Source organism: Pseudophryne corroboree, chromosome 6, assembly GCF_028390025.1.
Source record: "Pseudophryne corroboree isolate aPseCor3 chromosome 6, aPseCor3.hap2, whole genome shotgun sequence".
Classification (NCBI taxonomy): Eukaryota; Metazoa; Chordata; class Amphibia; order Anura; family Myobatrachidae; genus Pseudophryne; species Pseudophryne corroboree.
This window is the reverse complement of record NC_086449.1, coordinates 331,503,310-331,525,808: the sequence shown is the minus strand read 5'-3', so window position 1 is coordinate 331,525,808 and position 22,499 is coordinate 331,503,310. Positions and strand designations below refer to the sequence as shown.

The following is a 22,499-nucleotide window of genomic DNA, read 5'->3' as shown; positions in this document are numbered from 1 at the left end:
GGGGATGTTGAACGCCGGTGACCGGGGACTGTGCTTGCTGTGCGGAGGGGTGAGCTGGACTTACGGTGGCGGCAGGGGGGCTGTTCATATCGGTGGGATGGCGGAGATGGGGGCTGCATGGCGCCTGCAAACAGGTGTTAAACGCAACATTTTTGTGGTATGGAGTGGGGGTGAGGCGAGAGGGTGACAGTGCTGCTGGTCTCTGCAGCATACAGGACCCTTGATACAACCACTGGATTCGAGTCATGCTGCCTGTAATTTATGTGCTGACTGATCAACTTCAGTGACACTCACTGTGCTGGCTGCCTTTGTTGGTTACTGCTGGTTGCTGTTGGTTACTGCTGGTTGCCGCTGGTTACTGTAAAGGCAGCCAGCACAGTGAGTGTCACTGAAGTTGATCAGTCAGCACATAAATTACAGGCAGCATGACTCAAATCCAGTGGTTGTACCAAGTGTCCGAAGTCATCGTCAGGATGTTGGCATTTAGTATACCGACACCAGCATCCCGATCGCAGCAAAGCCGACAAGAGTGACGAGTGCAGAGGGTACCCTAACCTCCCACCCCTAACCCTCCGTTTCCCGCAGCCTAAACCTAACCCACCCCCTTAGTGCCTAACACTTATACCCCCCCCCCCCTCTGCAGCCTAACCCTCCCCAACACCATATCCTAACCCCCCCCCCCCCCTTCCCACCCGCACGCTAAACCAGTGGCGGCAGTGCATACTTCCCTTCAGGATCCTGACTGTCAGGATATCGTTGCCGGGATCCTGATCACCTCTGGATGCCAGTGTTGGTATTGTGGCTGCTGTCAGGATTCCGGCATCGGTATTACGGCTGCTGGGATCCCGACAGCCAGGATCCTGAATGCATACTTCCGATATGATAACAGCCCAGCAGCATTGTCACCCTCCCTCCCCCACAACACTTTTGTAGTGTCTAAATCCAGTCTGGGGCTCTATTATAGCGGCACCATAAAGCCATTACATATAGAAAATGTATTATTTAATAATGTTGTCCTGTTTTTTAATCATATAATTGTTAAGTGCTCTGCCTGGCGCAATGTGAATAACGTGCTCTGCCTGGCGCAATGTGAATAACGTGCTCTGCCTGGTGCAATGTGAATAACGTGCTATACCTGGCGCAATGTGTATAACGTGCTCTACCTGGTGCAATGTGTGGCGCAATGTGTATAACGTGCTCTACCTGGTGCAATGTGTGGCGCAATGTGTATAACGTGCTCTACCTGGTGCAATGTGTGGCGCAATGTGTATAACGTGCTCTACCTGGTGCAATGTGTGGCGCAATGTGTATAACGTGCTCTACCTGGTGCAATGTGTGGCGCAATGTGTATAACGTGCTCTACCTGGTGCAATGTGTGGTGCAATGTGAATAACGTGCTCCCCTTGGCTCAGTGTGTATAGGAGGTTCTACCTGGTGCAATGTGTATAAGCGGCACTACAGTGTGGAATAATGTGCATTGGTACTATTATGTGACCACGCCCCTTCCCCACGAAGCTACGCCCCTAAAAAATTCCAGCGCGCCTTCGGCGCGCACTGTCACAGTTTTCAGTCTCAGTGCGGGCGAACCAATTCTCTTTCTGCCACAAGGTCACCAAAATGTCTAATTACATCTAAAGTGCGGGGTGTCCTGTATGCTACACAGCCCAGCAGCATCGTCACCCCATCCTCCCCTTTGCACCCCTTTTGTAGTGTCCAAACCAAGTTTGTGTTTTTATGTTTGAATCATTAATAAGACTAATTAAAACCTTCATTCCGATGGGACCCAGAAAAGGACAAGTAGGACCCCAATTTTTAAAAGTGAGGGGTCCCTGGGACCCACTTTTTTTTGGTCTCAGCGCGATCACTGTATCTCCCTCTCTGGGGGAGAAGCTGGTAAAGCCGATTTGAAAAATCGGCGAGGAGGCACGTCTTTGAATTCCAGCTTGTAGCCTTGGGATACAATTTCCATTGCCCAATGATCCACGTCTGACTGAACCCAGACGTGGCTGAAGAGTCGAAGACGTGCCCCCACCGGCGCGGACTCCCTCAGTGGAGCCCCAGCTTCATGCGGTGGATTTAGTAGAAGCCGGGGAGGACTTCTGCTCCTGGGAACTAGCCGTAGCAGGCATTTTTTCCCCTCTACCCTTACCTCTGGCGAGGAAGGAAGAGCCCCGACCTCTCCTGGACTTATGCGACCGAAAGGACTGCATCTGATATTGTGGCATTTTCTTTTGCTGTGGGGGAACATAAGGCAAAAAAGTAGATTTACCCGCGGTAGCTGTGGAAACGAGGTCCGCGAGACCTTCCCCAAATAAAACCTCACTCTTGTAAGGCAAAACTTCCAAATGCCTCTTTGAGTCGGCATCACCCGTCCATTGGCGGGTCCACAGGGCTCGCCTAGCAGAAATCGCCATGGCGTTCGCTCTTGAACCTAGTAGCTCAACGTCTCTCTGAGCGTCTCTCATATATAAGACTGCGTCTTTAAAGTGACCTAAGGTCAATAAAATGGTATCCCTATCTAGGGAATCAATATCAGCTGACAAGGTATCTGTCCAAGCTGCTACAGCACTACAAACCCAAGCCGATGCTATTGCCGGTCTGAGTAAAGCACCGTATGTGAATAAATTGATTTTAAGGTAGTTTCCTGTCTGCGATCAGCAGGATCCTTGAGGGCCGCCGTGTCTGGAGACGGTAGCGCCACCTTCTTGGACAAGCGCGTTAAAGACTTGTCCACCCTGGGCGAGGATTCCCACCTTATCCTGTCCTGTGCAGGGAAAGGATACACCATAAGAATCCTCTTGGGAATCTGCAGTTTTTGGTCTGGAGTTTCCCAAGCTTTTTCAAATAACGCGTTCAGCTCATGAGATGGGGGAAAGGTTACCTCAGGTTTCTTTTCCTTAAACATGCATACCCTCGTGTCAGAGACAGAGGGGTCATCTGTGATATGTAAAACATCTTTTATTGCAATAATCATATAATGAATACTTTTGGCCACCCTTTGGTGTAACCTCGCATCATCGTAGTCGACACTGGAGTCAGAATCCGTGTCGGTATCAGTGTCTGCTATTTGGGACAGTGGACGTTTCTGAGACCCTGAAGGGCTCTGTGACACAGTCAAAGCCATTGATTGACTCCCTGTGTTATCCCTGGACTCTGCTTTGTCCAATCTCTTATGTAATAAAGCCACATTTGCATTTAAAACATTCTACATATCTAACCAATCAGGTGTCGGCGTTGCCGACGGAGACACCACAATCATCTGCTCCACCTCCTCCTTAGATGAGCCTTCCGCTTCAGACATGCCGACACAGATGTACCGACACTCCCACACACTCAGGGATATCTATATGGAGACAGTCCCCCAATAAGGCCCTTTGGAGAGACAGAGAGAGAGTATGCCAGCACACACCCAGCGCCACCGGTCACTGGAATAAAATCCCAGTTAGTATTTAGCGCTTTTTATATAAATACACTCACTGCACCAATAAAATGTGCACCCCCCCCCACCTCTTTTTTGCCCTCTATAACCTTGTTCAGCAGGGGAGAGTCCGGGGAGCCAGCTTCTCTGCAGTGTGCTGTGGAGAAAATGGCGCCGGTTAGTGCTGGAGGACCAAGCCCCGCCCCCTCACCGGCGGGCTTCGGCCCCGCTCAAATTATTTATACTGCCGGGGTTTTATTAATATACTGTCTCTGCAGTATCTACTGTACATGCCAGTGTCCCTAGAGGTTTTTATTGCTGCCCAGGGCGCCCGCCCTGCACTCTTACAGTGCTCGCTGTGTGTGTCTGTGTGGGAGCAATGGCGCGCAGCGTTACCTCAGTGAAGATCTGAAGTTTTCTGCCGCCTGTAAAGTCTTCTTTTCTTCTTAATACTCACCCGGCTTCTATCTTACGGCTCTGTGAGGAGGACGGCGGCGAGGGTGAGACCTGCATTCCGACCCTCTGGAGCTAATGGTGTCCAGTAGCCTTAAGCCCAGTACTCACGGGCCGATCAAGGAGAGATGCGTGCTGAGCGAACCGCTCAGCACACATCTCTCCTGCCGCTCAGCACAGCGCGATCTGTGCTGAGCGTGCGGGGGGAGACGGGGGGGGCCGCTCACTTCACCCAGCGGGTGAAGTGAGCGACCCGCTAGATTGGCCTGCATGCAGGCCAATCTAGCAGCGGCGATAGCGATGTGCGGGGCCGCGCATCGCTATCGCCGAGGGGGCTACACACGGAGCGATCCTGCCGATATTCTAAGCAATCTAGTCAGATTGCTTAGAATATCGCTCCGTGAGTACCCCCCTTAAGAAGCAGAGCCTATCACTTAAGTAGGTCTGCTTCTCTCTCCTCAGTCCCACGATGCAGGGAGCCTGTTGCCAGCAGTGCTCCCTAAAAATAAAAAACCTAACAAAAAATATTTTACAGAGAAACTCAGTAGAGCTCCCCTGCATTGCACCCAGTCTCCTCTGGGCACAGGACCTAACTGAGGTCTGGAGGAGGGGCACAGAGGGAGGAGCCAGTGCACACCCATTCTAAAGTCTTTGGAGTGCCCATGTCTCATGCGGAGCCCGTCTATACCCCATGGTCCTTACGGAGTCCCCAGCATCCTCTAGGACGTAAGAGAAAATATATGTATTTGAATACAATGTCATTACAGTTAAAAAGTGAGAATGTAGTCGCGTCTACAAAATAATTGGGAGCACCACCAATCAGATACTGTTTTTCATTGACGTCAACAGTTTGGATATTGAGCATTATACAATAAAAATTATTGATAAATTATTGTGTTTGGCTAGTGTGGATTCACAATCCCTTTTCGCAAAAATAAGATTTTACTTACCGGTAAATCTATTTCTCGTAGTCCGTAGTGGATGCTGGGGACTCCGTAAGGACCATGGGGAATAGCGGGCTCCGCAGGAGACTGGGCACTCTAAAGAAAGATTCAGTACTATCTGGTGTGCACTGGATCCTCCCTCTATGCCCCTCCTCCAGACCTCAGTTAAGGAAACTGTGCCCGGAAGAGCAGACATTATAAGGAAAGGATTTTGGAATCTCGGGTAAGACTCATACCAGCCACACCAATCACACCGTATAACTTGTGATACACTTATCCAGTCAACAGTATGAACAACAACAGGGCATCAACAATGGATGCCAACATAACATAACCCATTATTAAGCAATAACTATGTACACGTATTGCAGAAAGTCCGCACTTGGGACGGGCGCCCAGCATCCACTACGGACTACGAGAAATAGATTTACCGGTAAGTAAAATCTTATTTTCTCTGACGTCCTAGTGGATGCTGGGGACTCCGTAAGGACCATGGGGATTATACCAAAGCTACCAAACGGGCGGGAGAGTGCGGATGACTCTGCAGCACCGAATGGGCAAACTCAAGATCCTCCTCAGCCAGGGTATCAAACTTGTAGAATTTTGCAAATGTGTTTGAACCCGACCAAGTAGCAGCTCGGCAAAGCTGTAATGCCGAGACCCCTCGGGCAGCCGCCCAAGAAGAGCCCACCTTCCTTGTGAAATGGGCTTTCACTGATTTTGGATGCGGCAATCCAGCCGCAGAATGGGCCCCCTGAATCGTGTCACAGATCCAGCGGGCAACGGTTTGCTTTGAAGTAGGAGCACCCAACTTGTTGGGGGCATATAGGATAAACAGCGAGTCAGTTTTCCTGACTCCAGCCGTTCGGGCTACATAAATCTTCAAAGCCCTGACTACATATAGTAACCTGGAATCCTCCAAGTCACGAGTAGCCGAAGGCACTACAATAGGTTGGTTCAAATAAAAAGATGACACCACCTTTGGCAGAAATTGGGGACGAGTCCGCAATTCTGCCCTGTCCATATGAAAAACCAGATAGGGGCTTTTACATGACAAAGCCGCCAATTCTGACACACGCCTAGCCGAAGCCAATGCCAACAGCATGACCACCTACCACGTGAGATACTTTAGCTCCACGGTCTTAAGTGGTTCAAACCAGTGGGATTTTAGAAAACCCAACACCACGTTGAGATCCCAAGGTGCCACTGGTGGCACAAAAGGGGGCTGAATATGTAGCACTTACTTAACAAACGTCTGAACTTCAGGAAGAGACGCCAGTTCTTTTTGAAAGAAAATGGACAGGGCCGAAATCTGGACCTTTATGGATCCCTACTTCAAGCTCATAGTCACTCCAGACTGTAGAAAGTGCAGAAATCTGCCCAGTTGGAATTCCTCTGTAGGGGCCTTCCTGGCCTCACACCAAGCAACATATTTTCGCCATATGCGGTGATAATGTTTTGCTGTCACGTCCTTCCTAGCCTTTATCAGCGTAGGAATAACTTCCTCCGGAATGCCTTTTTCCGCTAGGATCCGGCGTTCAACCGCCGTGCCGCCAAACGCAGCCGCGGTAAGTCTTGAACAGGCATGGGTCCTCTGTGAGTATTTCTTGCAATTCCGGGTACCAAGGTCTTCTTGGCCAATCCGGAACAATGAGTATTGTTCTCACTCCTCTTCTTCTTACGATTCTCAGTACCTTGGGTATGAGAGGAAGAGGAGGGAACACATAGACCGACTGGAACACCCACGGTGTTACCAGGGCGTCCACAGCTATCGCCTGAGGGTCTCCTGACCTGGCGCAATACCGTTGCAGCTTTTTGTTGAGACGGGACGCCATCATGTCTACCTGTGGCAGTTCCCATCGATTTGTAATCTGAATGAAGACTTCGTGATGAAGTCCCCACTCTCCCGGGTGGAGGTCGTGCCTGCTGAGGAAGTCTGCTTCCCAGTTGTCCACCCCCGGAATGAACACTGCTGACAGTGCTTGTACGTGATTCTCCGCCCACCGAAGAATCCTGGTGGCCTCCGCCATCGCCACTCTGCTTCTTGTGCCGCCCTGGCGGTTTACATGAGCCACCGCGGTGATGTTGTCTGACTGAATCAGCACCGGTTGGTTGCGAAGCAGGGGCTCCGCTTGACTCAGGGCGTTGAATATGGCCCTTAGTTCCAGGATATTTATGTACAGACAAGTTTCCTGACTTGACCACAACCCTTGGAAGTTTCTTCCCTGAGTGACTGCCCCCCCCCCCCCCCACCCTCGGAGGCTCGCATCCGTGGTCACCAGGACCCAGTCCTGTATGCCGAATCTGCGGCCCTCGAGAAGGTGAGCACTCTGTAGCCACCACAGAAGAGACACCCTGGCCCTGGGGGACAGGGTGATCAGCCGATGCATCTGAAGATGCGATCCGGACCATTTGTCCAACAGATCCCATTGAAAGATCCTCGCATGGAACCTGCCGAAGGGAATGGCTTTGTACGATGCCAACATCTTTCCCAGGACTTGCGTGCAGTGATGCACCGTCACCTGTTTCGGTTTTAAGAGGTCTCTGACTAGAGTCACAAGCTCTTGAGCCTTCTCCGTCGGGAGAAACACCTTCTTCTGGTCTGTGTCCAGAATCATGCCCAGAAAGGGCAGACGCGTCGTAGGAATCAGCTGCGACTTTGGGATATTCAGAATCCAGCCATGCTGTTGCAACACTTCCTGTGAGTGCGCTACGCTGATCTGCAACTGCTCCCTCGACCTCGCCTTTATGAGGAGATCGCCCCAGTATGGGATAACTGTGACTCCTTGCTTTCTCAGGATCACCATCATTTCTGCCATTACCTTGGTAAATATTCACGGTGCCGTGGACAGACCAAACGGCAACGTCTGTAATTGGTAATGACAGTCCTGTACCACAAATCTGAGGTACTCCTGATGAGGCGGATAAATGGGGACATGCAAGTAAGCATCCTTGATGTCCAAAAGACACCATAAAATCCCCCTCTTCCAGGCTTGCAATGACCGCTCTGAGCGATTCCATTTTGAACTTGAATCTTTTTAGATAACTGTTCAGGGACTTTAAATTTAATATAGGTCTGACCGAACCGTCCGGTTTCGGTACCACAAACATTGTGGAATAGTATCCCTTCCCCTGTTGAGGAAGGGGAACCTTTACCACCACCTGCTGGAGAAATAGCTTGTGAATTGCCGCTACCACTACTTCCCTTTCTATGGGGGAAGCTGGCAGGGCCGATTTTAGGTAACGTTGAGGGGGCATCACCTCGAATTCCAGCTTGTATCCCTGAGACACAATCTGTATAGCCCAGGGATCCACCTGTGAGCGAACCCACTGGTGGCTGAAATATCGGTGACGCGCCCCCACCGCTCCTGGCTCCACCCGTGGAGCCCCAGCGTCATGCGGTGGATTTAGTGGAAGCCGGGGAGGACTTCTGTTCCTGGGAACTAGCTGTAAGGTGCAGCTTTTTTCCTCTGCCCCTGCCTCTAGCAAGAAAGGAAGCACCTCTGACCTTCTTGCTTCTTTGTGCGCGAAAGGACTGCATTTGGTAATACGGTGCTTTCTTCGGTTGTGAGGGAATATATGGCAAAAAGTTTGACTTCCCAGCAGTAGCTGTGGAAACCAGGTCCGAGAGACCGTCCCCAAACAATTCCTCACCCTTGTAAGGTAACACCTCCATGTGTTTTTTGGAGTCGGCATCACCTGTCCACTGCCGAGTCCACAGGACCCTCCTGGCAGAAATTGACATTGCATTAATTCTAGAGCCCAGTAGGCAAATGTCCCTCTGGGCATCCCTCATATATAGGACGGTGTCTTTTATATGCCCCAGGGTCAGCATAATGGTATCCCTGTCTAAGGTATCCATTTCCTCAGACAGATTATCTGTCCACGCTGCTACAGCACTACACATCCACGCCGACGCAATTGCCGGCCTCAGTAGAGTCCCTGAATGTGTATAAACAGATTTCAGGATACTTTCCTGCTTTCTATCTGCAGGATCCTTTAGGATGGCCGTATCCTGCGACGGCAGGGCCACCTTCTTAGATAAGCGTGTCAGAGCTTTATCTACCCTAGGAGAGGATTCCCAGCGCACCCTGTCCTCTGGCGGGAAAGGGTATGCCATAAGTAACCTTTTGGAAATCTGGACTTTCTTATCTGGGGAATCCCACGCTCTTTCACATAACTCATTTAACTCATGTGAAGGGGGAAAAGTCACCTCTTGCTTTTTCTTCCCATACATACAAACCCTCTTGTCAGGGACAGGGTTTACCTCTGATGTGTGTAAAATATCCTTCATCGCTATAATCATGTAACGTATAGCTTTTGTCATTTTTGGTTGCAATTTTGCATCATCGTCGTCGACACTGGAGTCAGAATCCATGTCGACATCTGTGTAAACCATTTTGGATAGTGGGCGCTTTTGAGACCCTGAGGGCCTCTGCGCTGTAGGATCAGGCACGGGTTGAGACCCTGACTGGTCCGAGGTATCAGCTTTATCCAACCTTTTATGTAAGGAGTTTACATCATTTAACACCTTCCACATATCCATCCAATCAGGTGTCGGCACCGTCGGCGTGTCAGTCAACTGCACTTGCTCTGCCTCCACATAGCCCTCTTCGTCAAACATGTCGACACACACGTACCGACACACCACACACACAGGGGAAGCTCTAAATGAGGAAAAGACCCCCACAAGGCCTTTTGGAGAGACAGAGAGAGAGTTTGCCAGCACACACCCCAGCGCTATGTAACCCAGGGATTACACAGTAACTTAGTGTTTACCCAGTAGCTGCTGTATTATGATTTATGCGCCTAAATTTATGTGCCCCCCCTATCTTTTTACCCTTCTACCGTGATTCTGCAGGGGAGAGCCTGGGGAGCTTCCTCTCAGCGGAGCTGTGGAGAGAAAATGGCGCTGGGGAGTGCTGAGGAAGAAGGCCCCCTCAGCGGCAGACTTCTGTCCCGCGATTTCTTGTAAAATAAATGGCGGGGGCTCATACATATAACAGTGTGCCACTGTCTATATGCAGCATTCACCAGGAGGTAACAATTGCTGCCCAGGGCGCTCCCCCCTGCGCCCTGCACCCTACAGTGACCGGAGTGTGTGGGTTAGTGTGGGCGCAATGGCGCACAGCTGCAGTGCTGTGCGCTACCTCATGTGAAGACAGGAGTCTTCTGCCGCCGATTTCGATGTCTTCTCCGCTTCTGCCTTCTGGCTCTGCGAGGGGGACGGCGGCGCGGCTCCGGGAACGGACGACAAGGTCAGGTCCTGTGTTCGATCCCTCTGGAGCTAATGGTGTCCAGTAGCCTAAGAAGCGCTACCTAGCCGCAGTTAGTAGGTTTGCTTCTCTCCCCTCAGTCCCTCGTAGCAGAGAGTCTGTTGCCAGCAGAAGCTCTCTGAAAATAAAATACCTAACTAAAATACTTTCTTATTAGCAAGCTCAGGAGAGCTCACTAAAAGCACCCAGCTCTGTCCGGGCACAGATTCTAACTGAGGTCTGGAGGAGGGGCATAGAGGGAGGAGCCAGTGCACACCAGATAGTACTGAATCTTTCTTTAGAGTGCCCAGTCTCCTGCGGAGCCCGCTATTCCCCATGGTTCTTTTGGAGTCCCCAGCATCCACTAGGACGTCAGAGAAATGTCATTACAGTACCTGTCGGTGTAATAGTCATGTGTCCGAATACTTTTGTCCCTATAGTGTATTACACAGCACACAAACAAATTATGTACAGTGAGCCTAGTGAGTTTAGAATCAAATTTTAGCTTCATTGATAGGTATACTTGCTCACTCCACTAGTGTCAAGTTTTTGGCATTTGCCACAAAGGTGATTCCTTTTTTTGGAGCACTCTTTTGTTATATGTATTTGTTATTTTGTTATGATTGTTTACATTAAAACATAATTTTTTATCTTTTTATCTTTTCCTCTTAAAACAGAAAAATAACACGTGACTCAAAAAGCAGATCTGTGGTGGTCCCCCACTTATTGTAATGCCTCGTGTATCAGGGTCCACCTAACACTGATTAAAGGGATACGGAGACGCACTGTAGCTGTTCCTCTATCAGCATGGCACTCACCTCCCACTCTCACCCATCTCCCGCTCCACGAATAATGATGGGAAGCAAATGGCGATGAGTGCGTCTTATGCTGTGCTGTCTCTTTAGCTCCTCAATATTTAGAACGGTTACCCTCACTTTTTCTCGAGTGCTGCAAATATTTTTTTTAAACACGTGTACCAGGCATTTTTTTCAATATGGCAAGGAGAGGTGAGCAATGTATATTGCTGCAGTGAAGAAAGGAATTTTATTTTCACTTCACATATCCCGTGGCCACCTCTCAGATATGGGTACCCACTGCTGAAATTAAATGACAAAATTAAACAGTTATGCACTTTAGGAGTAAGAATATAGGTGGATTTCATTTATTGTTACATAACGATGAATATTGCACTTAATATCTGTTTCGGACCTGCCAACGAAATATGTATTTAACCATCTGTCATATGGATACGTAACGGCTTTGGGACTGCACACTCTATACAACTATTGAAAAATGATGTACAGTATGCTGCACTTTCTTTAATACTGTAGAGGCATTACCACACAGGAGCATTGCACTGTCTATATCATATCAAGTGTTTATAAATGTATACTTAATTTGCATACACCATGGAAGTTTACATATCTGTGATTTATGCTTAACAGAACTTTGATAATTGAAATATATAGTCCCTGATGGGACATTTACTGATATTACCCTCTGATACTTAACCAACTGATACAAGAGACAAGGAACAAAAAGATTACAAGTATAAATATGCAGGTGTATCTGTATTGTTGCATTGTGAATGGAGTGATACACACAGCAACAATGTAACAATAGGCATCAAAGATTATCTGCTGTACAAGATCAGTACATGATAAAACTCTTGAAGGAAGAAATGAATACTCTATATCTTTTTGTAAAGAGGAATCCATGCTGAATGACTTCTGCAGTCATTGTAAAGGGGGGTACACACGGAGTGATGTTCAGATCATTTCTAAGCAATCTAACTAGATTTCTCTGTGCTGAGCGGGGGAGAGATGTGTGCTAGACCGCTCAGCACACATCTCTGGGGAAATCTCCCCGTCAGTACGGCCCTTAAGGCAATATATCTCACTGCAGGGATTGAATACAAATCATTTTCTCATACGTCCTAGAGGATGCTGGGGGCACTTCAAGAACCATGGGGTATAGACGGGATCCGCAGGAGACATGGGCACTTCAAGACTTTCAAATGGTGTGACCTGGCTCCTCCCTCCACGCCCCTCCCCCAGTTTAGATCTGTGCCCAGGCAGACTGGATGCACACTGAGGAGCTCTACGGAGTTTCTCGGAAAAGACTTATGTTAGGTTTGTTATTTTCAGGGAGAACTGCTGGCAACAGTCTCCCTGCATCGTGGGACTTAGGGGAGAGAAGTCAGACCTACTTCTGATGAGTTTAAAGGCTCTGCTTCTTGGCTACAGGACACCATTAGCTCCTGAGGGTTTGGAACACTAGGTACGCCTAGGGGTTCACTCCCAGAGTCCGCCGTCGCCCCCCTTGCAGAGCCAGAAGACAGATGAGTAGAAGAAGATAAGACTTCAGTGACGGCTTTTTAGTTACAGTACAGCGGGCGCGCTGTGCGCCATTCTCCCACACACAGCGGCACTGTAGGGTGCAGGGCGCAGGGGGCGCCCTGGGCAGCATATAAATCCCCAAATAAAGACTGGCAAACACTAATATGAGTGCCTAGGCATTATATCCAACCCCTGCCAGTATAAATATATTAAAGAAATAGCGGGGCTGCAGTGCGCCATTGAGGGGGCAGGGCTTAGCCCTCACAGCTCATATCAGCGCCATTTTCTCTCCACAGAGACACTGGTCCTTCCAAAACACTACTGTACATAACAGGGTGAAAAACGAGGGGGGGCACAGTTGATTGGTGCAAGATAAGTAAAGCACAATATATAAGGGATTGAGCGCTGGGTGGTGAGCTGGTAAACTCCTTCTGTGTTCCCTGACAGAATTTACTGGGGTCCTTCCCTTATAGCCAGTGTAATGTCGGTGGGTGTTTTCTACACGTGTGTCCGCATGTCTGAGGCTGAGTGCTCTGCCACAAACGGCTGTGGGAGTGACCCTGTCGGCACCGCTGACTCCTGATGGTACATGGTACATGAAGAAAAAAAGTCAACATGTCGGTAGATGTTTTTCCCAAGAGAAAACTATATGGGGACACAGAAGTGTGTGGGTGACCCTGTCGGCACCACCAATATCTGACTAAAAAAAAGAAAAAGAAAAAAAGAAAGGGCTATACCTATATGTATATATGTATAGTAAGGTTGCATAAAACTGTGGCCCAGATACAGACGTAGTAATATTTATGGAGGGTGTCATATTCATAGAATATATTTCCCTCAGATCCCTTGGGGTCGCAAAAATGGTTATTTTGCCCAGTTACTACTCCCGGATATCGACACGAATACTGTTCTTCTGTCGACCGTAATGTTTCCTGATTAGATCCACAAAATAATATACAGCATTCAGTACATGTTTCATACACATTAAGAACGCATTAACGTCACTAGGGACCCTGCTGTTCCTGACAAAAAGTTATTATTTATATATATATATATATATATATATATATATATATATATATATATATATAGGCATAGAGGGTCCACACTCACGTTTGCATATGAAGAAAGTGCTGGGGTGGCTTCCAATGAGAGAGAGATCTCACTCCAATATATTTCCAAAATCAGGGAGCACTCACCAGTCTTCAAGTAGATCAAGGCAATTTATTCAGACCATCAGCATATAGTATTATGTCGACGTTTCGGTCACAATTCTGACCTTTGTCAAGATACCAGTGCAATGAACTAGTGTTACCTATATACCCATATAGGTCCCTCCCTCCAATTAATCAAAGCAACTCCCCACACCCCACATAACAAACAGTTACATACAATAAACATATAGAAAACACATATTAAAACCAAGAGGTCACTATATTTTGTTCTACCCCTTTCTTGGCAGTCATTCACTTACCCACTATTGCAGCCAACAAATATTTATCCAGTGAAAGTTAATGTACACGGCGTGCGTTCCACCACCAGCCGTACTTCCGGTCCGTGGAACGCAACTTCCATATTAACATACAGGACATTGTCATAGCGTAGCCTCGGGTCACGTGATCGGCGCTACATAGCGCTGCCTAGCAACAAATACATCAAGCCTAGATGCGTTCCACCATAGACCGAGTATCCGGTCCGTGGGACGCAAAGAGCCCCTAGCCATACAAACGGTGCATCTTAAGGGTGCATACATTTATATTGCATTACTAGTGTACTATTGGCAACACACTATGATATTAGGTCAGCTTGATCGAATTGTAAATATATAGAAAGAGTATGAATATATACACACATCTCCTGCTAAGGCTGCAAAGGGAGTAAGTGCATTTTAGGGGAGAATAACCTACAGTATAATGAGTATCATTATTAATTCCATCATATAGCTTTACCCATATTAGATCCAACCTGCATACATAATGGGTCCCGTCCAAATCACTAAAAAATAAGAATTTACTCACCGGTAATTCTATTTCTCGTAGTCCGTAGTGGATGCTGGGCACTCCGTAAGGACCATGGGGAATAGACGGGCTCCGCAGGAGACTGGGCACTCTAAAAGAAAGATTAGGTACTATCTAGTGTGCACTGGCTCCTCCCTCTATGCCCCTCCTCCAGACCTCAGTTAGGGAAACTGTGCCCGGAAGAGCTGACACAATGAGGAAAGGATTTGGAATCCCGGGTAAGACTCATACCAGCCACACCAATCACACCGTACAACTCGTGATACTATACCAAGTTAACAGTATGAATAACAACTGAGCCTCACGAACAGATGGCTCATAACAATAACCCTTTAGTTAGGCAATAACTATATACAAGTATTGCAGACAATCCGCACTTGGGATGGGCGCCCAGCATCCACTACGGACTACGAGAAATAGAATTACCGGTGAGTAAATTCTTATTTTCTCTGACGTCCTAGTGGATGCTGGGAACTCCGTAAGGACCATGGGGATTATACCAAAGCTCCCAAACGGGCGGGAGAGTGCGGATGACTCTGCAGCACCGAATGAGCAAACTCAAGGTCCTCCTCAGCCAGGGTATCAAACTTGTAGAATTTTGCAAACGTGTTTGATCCCGACCAAGTAGCAGCTCGGCAAAGTTGTAAAGCCGAGAGAGACCCCTCGGGCAGCCGCCCAAGAAGAGCCCCCTTCCTCTTTGGAATGGGCCTTTACTGATTTAGGATGCGGCAGTCCAGCCGCAGAATGTGCAAGTTGAATCGTGGAGCAGATCCAGCGAGCAATAGTCTGCTTAGAAGCAGGAGCACCCAGCTTGTTGGGTGCACGCAGGATAAACAGCGAGTCAGTTTTTCTGACTCTAACCGTCCTGGAAACATAGCTTTTCAGGGCCCGGACTACGTCCAGCAACTTGGAGGCCTCCAAGTCCCGAGTAGCCGCAGGCACCACAATAGGTTGGTTCAAATGAAACGCCGATACCACCTTAGGGAGGAATTGGGGACGCGTCCTCAATTCTGCTCTGTTCATATGGAAGATCAGATAGGGGCTTTTACAGGACAAAGCCGCCAATTCTGACACCCGCCTAGCCGAAGCCAAGGCCAAAAGCATGACCACTTTCCACGTGAGATATTTTAATTCCACGGTCTGAAGTGGCTCAAACCAATGTGATTTTAGGAAATCCAACACAACGTTGAGATCCCAAGGTGCCATTGGGGGCACAAAAGGGGGCTGAATATGCAGCACTCCCTTAACAAACGTCTGAACTTCAGGCAGTGAAGCCAGTTCTTTTTGAAAGAAAATAGACAGGGCCGAAATCTGGACTTTAATGGAACCCAATTTTAGGCCCATAGTCACTCCTGACTGTAGAAAGTGCAGGAAACGACCCAGCTGAAATTCTTCTGTGGGGGCCTTCATAGCCTCACACCAAGCAACATATTTTCGCTATATGCGGTGATAATGCTTTGCTGTCACATCTTTCCTAGCTTTTATCAGCGTAGGAATGACTTCAACCAGAATGCCCTTTTCCATCAGGATCCGGCGTTCAACCGCCATGCCGTCAAACGCAGCAGCGGTAAGTCTTGGAACAGACAGGGCCCCTGCTGTAGCAGGTCCTGTCTGAGAGGCAGAGGCCAAGGGTCCTCTGAGATCATTACTTGCAGTTCCGGGTACCAAGTCCTTCTTGGCCAATCCGGAACGATGAGTATAGTTCTCACTCCTCTCTTTCTTATTATCCTCAGCACCTTTGGTATGAGAGGAAGAGGAGGGAACACAAAAACCGACTGGTACCCCCCACGGTGTCACTAGAGCGTCCACAGCTATCGCCTGAGGGTCCCTTGACCTGGCGCAATATCTTTTTAGCTTTTTGTTTAGGCGGGACGCCATCATGTCCACCTGTCGCCTTTCCCAACGGTTTACAATCAGTTGGAAGACTTCTAGATGAAGTCCCCACTCTCCCGGGTGGAGGTCGTGCCTGCTGAGGAAGTCTGCTTCCCAGTTGTCCACTCCCGGAATGAACACTGCTGACAGTGCTATCACGTGATTTTCCGCCCATCGGAGAATCCTTGTGGCTTCTGCCATCGCCATCCTGCTTCTTGTGCCGCCCTGTCGATTTACATGGGCGACCGCCGTGATGTTGTCTGACTGAATCAGCACCGGCTGGTTTTGAAGCAGGGGTCTTGTGTAAGGAAGCCTCCTGACTCGACCATTGTCCCTGGAAGTTTCTTCCCTGAGTGACTGCCCCCCAACCTCGGAGGCTTGCATCCGTGGTCACCAGGACCCAGTCCTGTATGCCGAATCTGCGGCCCTCTAAAAGATGAGCACTCTGCAGCCACCACAGCAGAGACACCCTGGCCCTCGGGGACAGGGTGATCAGCCGATGCATCTGAAGATGCGATCCGGACCACTTGTCTAACAGATCCCACTGAAAGATCCTTGCATGGAACCTGCCGAATGGAATTGCCTCGTAAGAAGCTACCATCTTTCCCAGGACTCGCGTGCAGTGATGCACCGACACCTGTTTTGGTTTCAGGAGGTCTCTGACCAGAGATGACAACTCCTTGGCCTTCTCCTCCGGGAGAAACACCTTCTTCTGTTCTGTGTCCAGAACCATACCCAGGAACAGCAGACGCGTCGTAGGAACCAGCTGCGACTTTGGAATATTCAGAATCCAGCCGTGCTGTTGAAGCACTTCCCGAGATAGTGCTACTCCGACCAACAACTGCTCCCTGGACCTCGCCTTTATAAGGAGATCGTCCAAGTATGGGATAATTATAACTCCCTTCTTTCGAAGGAGTATCATCATTTCGGCCATTACCTTGGTAAATACCCTCGGTGCCGTGGACAGACCAAACGGCAACGTCTGGAATTGGTAATGGCAGTCTTGTACCACAAAACGGAGGTACACCTGGTGAGGAGGGTAAATGGGGACATGCAGGTACGCATCCTTGATGTCCAGTGATACCATGTAATCCCCTTCTTCCAGGCTTGCAATAACCGCCCTGAGCGATTCCATTTTGAACTTGAACCTTCTTATATAAGTGTTCAAGGATTTTAAATTTAGAATGGGTCTCACCGAACCGTCTGGTTTCGGTACCACAAACATTGTGGAATAGTAACCCCGTCCCTGTTGAAGGAGGGGAACTTTTATTATCACCTGCTGGAGGAACAGCTTGTGAATTGCCGCCAGCACTACCTCCCAGTCCGGGGGAGTAGCTGGCAAGGCTGATTTGAGGTAACGGCGAGGGGGAGACGTCTCGAATTCCAGCTTGTATCCCTGAGATAGTAGAACCCAGGGATCCACCCGTGAGCGAACCCACCGGTCGCTGAAGTTCCGGAGACGGGCCCCCACCGCACCTGGCTCCACTAGTGGAGCCCCAGCGTCATGCGGTGGATTTAGTGGAAGCAGGGGAGGATTTCTGTTCTTGGGAACTGGCTGTATGGTGCAGCTTTTTCCCTCTACCCCTGCCTCTGGGCAGAAAGGACGCGCCTTTAAACCGCTTGCCTTTCTGGGGCCGAAAGGACTGTACCTGATAATACGGTGCTTTCTTTGGCTGTGAGGGAACCTGGGGTAAAAATGTCGACTTCCCAGCTGTCGCTGTGGAAACGAGGTCCGAGAGACCATCCCCAAACAATTCCTTACCCTTGTAAGGCAAAACCTCCATGTGCCTTTTAGAATCCGCATCACCTGTCCACTGCCGAGTCCATAATACTCTTTGGCAGAAATGGACATTGTATTTATTCTAGATGCCAGCCGGCAAATATCCCTCTGTGCATCTCTCATGTATAAGACTATGTCTTTAATGTGCTCTATGGTTAGCAATATAGTGTCCCTGTCAAGGGAATCAATATTATCAGACAGGGAATCAGACCACGCTGCTGCAGCACTGCACATCCATGCTGAAGCAATAGCAGGTCTTAGTATAGTACCTGAGTGTGTATACACAGACTTCAGGATAGCCTCCTGCTTTCTATCCGCAGGCTCCTTTAAGGCGGCCGTATCCTGAGACGGTAGTGCCACCTTTTTTGACAAGCATGTGAGCACTTTATCCACCCTCGGGGATGTCTCCCAACGTACCCTGTCCTCTGGCGGGAAAGGGTACGCCATTAGTAACTTTTTAGAAATCACTAATTTTTTATCAGGGGATGCCCACGCTTCTTCACACACTTCATTTAGCTCATCTGAAGGGGGAAAAACCACTGGTTGCTTTTTCTCCCCAAACATAATACCCTTTTTAGTGGTACCTGGGTTAATGTCAGAAATGTGCAACACATTTTTCAGTGCCGTAATCATGCAACGGATAGCCTTAGTGGAATGTACATTTGTCTCGTCGTCGTCGACACTGGAGTCAGACTCCGTGTCGACATCTGTGTCTGCCATCTGAGGTAGCGGGCGTTTTTGAGCCCCTGATGGCCTTTGAGACGCCTGGGCAGGCACAGGCTGAGAAGCCGGCTGTCCCACAGCTGTTATGTCATCCAACCTTTTATGTAAGGAGTTGACACTGTCGGTTAATACCTTCCACATATCCATCCACCCTGGTGTCGACCCCGCAGGGGGTGACATCACATTTATCGGCACCTGCTCCGCCTCCACATAAGCCTCCTCATCAAACATGTCGACACAGCCGCACCGACACACCGCACACACACAGGGAATGCTCTGACTGAGGACAGGACCCCACAAAGTCCTTTGGGGAGACAGAGAGTATGCCAGCACACACCATAGCGCTATATAATTAGGGATTTACACTATTACAGAAAGTGATTTTTCCCTATAGCTGCTTAACATGTATAGTTTGCGCCTAAATTTAGTGCCCCCCCTCTCTTTTTAACCCTTTGAGCCTGGAAACTGCAGGGGAGAGCCTGGGGAGCTGTCTTCCAGCGGAACTGTGAAGAGAAAATGGCGCCAGTGTGCTGAGGGAGATAGCCCCGCCCCTTCTCGGCGGGCTTATCCCGCTCTTTTATTAATATTATGGCAGGGGATTTTTACACACATATAGTTTATTAGACTATATTATGTGTTTTTTTGCCATGTTAAGGTACTCTAATTGCAGCCCAGGGCGCCCCCCCCCCCACAAGCGCCATGCACCCATCAGTGACCGGAGTATGTGGTGTGCATGGGGAGCAATGGCGCACAGCTGCAGTGCTGTGCGCTACCTTAATGAAGACCGGAGTCTTCAGCCGCCGATTTTCTCCTCGGAATCTTCCGTCTTCTGGCTCTGCAAGGGGGACGGCGGCGCGGCTCCGGGACCGGACGACCGAGGCTGGGCCTGTGTTCGATCCCTCTGGAGCTAATGGTGTCCAGTAGCCTAGAAGCCCAAGCTAGCTGCAAGCAGGTAGGTTCGCTTCTCTCCCCTAAGTCCCTCGTAGCAGTGAGTCTGTTGCCAGCAGATCTCACTGAAAATAAAAAACCTAATAAATACTTTCTTTACTAGGAGCTCAGGAGAGCCCCTAGTGTGCAACCAGCTCGAGCCGGGCACAGATTCTAACTGAGGTCTGGAGGAGGGGCATAGAGGGAGGAGCCAGTGCACACCAGATAGTACCTAATCTTTCTTTTAGAGTGCCCAGTCTCCTGCGGAGCCCGTCTATTCCCCATGGTCCTTACGGAGTTCCCAGCATCCACTAGGACGTCAGAGAAAACATGATTCGTCAGGGATCCCGGGGATCCCCCCTATGCACCGTAGGATCCTATTTCACATCTTAAAGCTTCGGTTTCAGAGCATTGTATAGAAAAAATTATAACCGACGACAGGAACATCAAAAAAAAAGAAAAAGAAAAAACAAAGATATATATGTATATGTACATATATGCATACTTTAAAGAATCACATACACACATATACACAAAAAAAAACAGCCATAGAGCCATAGCAGGACTGTCATTCCAGAAAAATACTGTAGTGTATTGCATCATTAAGGCCACGAGGTCGTATTGTATCCAGTCTGTGGATCCACGCTGCTTCGCGTTTCAGTAGTAATTTTGCCCGGTCCCCACCTCTCCTGGGCATCTGCACTCTAGCAATCACCATGCTCCTCAGAGACGCCAAGGGATGTCGTGCTTCACAGAAGTGCCTGGCCACCGGTTTGTCCGAGTTGCCACTTGTTATGGCATTCCTGATGGAGAGTCGGTGATTAGCCATTCTTTCACAAAATGGACGAAGTCTTTCCAACATATACCAAGGAGCATGGACATGTCAGGGTATACACCACATAATCAGAGGTGCAACTCAATCTATGGCGAATAGATATTTTTGCTCCTGTATGCGGATGATGGAGAAATTGACCTGTGGTCATACTTCGGCAGGTGGTGCAATTTATACACCTGAAGCATCCCAGTTTCTTAGGCCTCAGCCACATATCCGAAGCCTGTGGCACTGGTCTGTCAGGCTGCATTAGGATATCCTTCAAATTGTGAGCACGTCTGAAATTTAATAATGGTTTGTCAGGTAGTTTTTTCATAAGAACCGGATCTGTTTTCACTACTGGCCATAATCTTTTGACCGCTTTCCGAATAGCCGGACCAGCCGTATTGAAAGTGGTGGAGATAACAAAAGGATTGTCCTCCTTGCATTTTCTATGTGAGGCTCCCTCATAAATGTTCTTAGCCTTACTCAGGCACCTGCTTATGGTCTGTTTGTCATATCCCCTTGTCTCAAATCTCACTCTCATCTTCTCCAATTGCATACTAGCCACTTCTTCATCTGAATTATTTCTAAGAACCCTCAGAAATTGTGATAAGGGTAGATTATGCTTTAATGGGCCAGGATGATGACTATCAAATGACAGTATAGTGTTCCTGTCAGTCGGCTTTCTATACAATCTGAAACCATAGCCCTCATTGGTGGTGCATATACTGACATCCAAAAAATCTACTGTTTCAGTACTCGAGTGCATAGTAAATCTAATCGTTGACCCAAGACCATTCAAATGCTCCAACATATTCATTAGGGCTTCCTGGGTATCCACCCATATAAGAAAAACATCATCTATGAATCTCCGATAGAAGGAGATACTATCCCCAAACGGCGGAATGATGTTCATAGTCTCATATGCATCCATATATAGATTTGCATACGATGGGGCTATGTTACTCCCCATCGCTGTGCCAGCCGTTTGGAGATAGTACCGCCCCCCATATGTGAAATAATTACAGGTCAGAATCAATTCCAACAGATCCATCAAAAAATCAACAGGAGGAGAACCCTTATGTGATGAATTCAATGCTCGTCTAGCAGTAGCCAACCCCTCTGTATGCGGCATCACCGTATATAGTGATACCACATCCATGGTGACCAGAATCCTCTGGCCACATGGGGTTGTAGATTTAATAATCTCAAGAAGTCTTCCGTGTCCCTTAGATAACTGTTGGTTTTCTTGACACAAACCTGCAGAAAGCTATCAACATATTGCGCCACTTTAGAAAAAAGTGAATTACGTGCTGATATAATTGGACGACCTGGAGGCCTGTCCAGGGTTTTATGTATTTTAGGTATCCGATACATGATCGGAGTAATCGGTCTTCAGAAAAACAACAGTATCCTCATCTATCCATCCCTGAGAAAATGCCCTATCCAGGACATTATCCAGACGATTTTTAAAGACCACACCTGGATCCCCAGATAGCAATCTGTATGTCTCAGTATCCGCTAATTGTCTTAGTACTTCAGTGTTATAGTCCGCAGTGTTTAGTACAACAACCGCTCCCCCCTTATCAGCGGGTCTCACAGTAATGTTTGGGTTGTTTTTTATCTCATATAGTGCCCTCCTTTCCACTGCAGAGAGATTATGTCTAGTCTTTTTCTGTTTAGCTAAGGTTTCCTTAATGTCAGAGTCAAACATTCTGGTAAAGGTCTTTATGCTTGTATTGTATGATATAGGATCATACGTACTTTTATTTTTAAATGGTTTAACAATTCCAGTATTGGGTTTCACCTTCTCAAATTTCTCAGCAAGTCTCAGTTTCCTGCCCACTTTAAACCTATCCACAGACCACTCAAAGTCGTTAAACTTAGGGGTGGGTATAAAGCTCAAACCCTTAGACAATACACTCATTTCTGCTGTTGAAAGTTTATATGTAGATA

The 22,499-nt window shown here is 48.3% G+C and overlaps 1 protein-coding gene across 6 annotated transcripts in view; it reads right to left on the bottom strand.

Annotated features, from left to right (window-relative positions):
* MPI (mannose phosphate isomerase) overlaps window positions 1-22,499 on the bottom strand; it is an 82,310-nt gene that overhangs the window by 32,201 nt on the left and 27,610 nt on the right. The window contains exon 1 of one of the 6 annotated variants that reach the window (XM_063926382.1): window positions 10,889-10,965. The exons of the other annotated variants lie outside the window; for them this stretch is intronic. The gene's annotated coding sequence lies outside the window, so the exon portion shown is untranslated. Of the gene's footprint in view, window positions 1-10,888; window positions 10,966-22,499 lie in introns of those variants that run through there. 6 annotated transcript variants of the gene reach the window in all.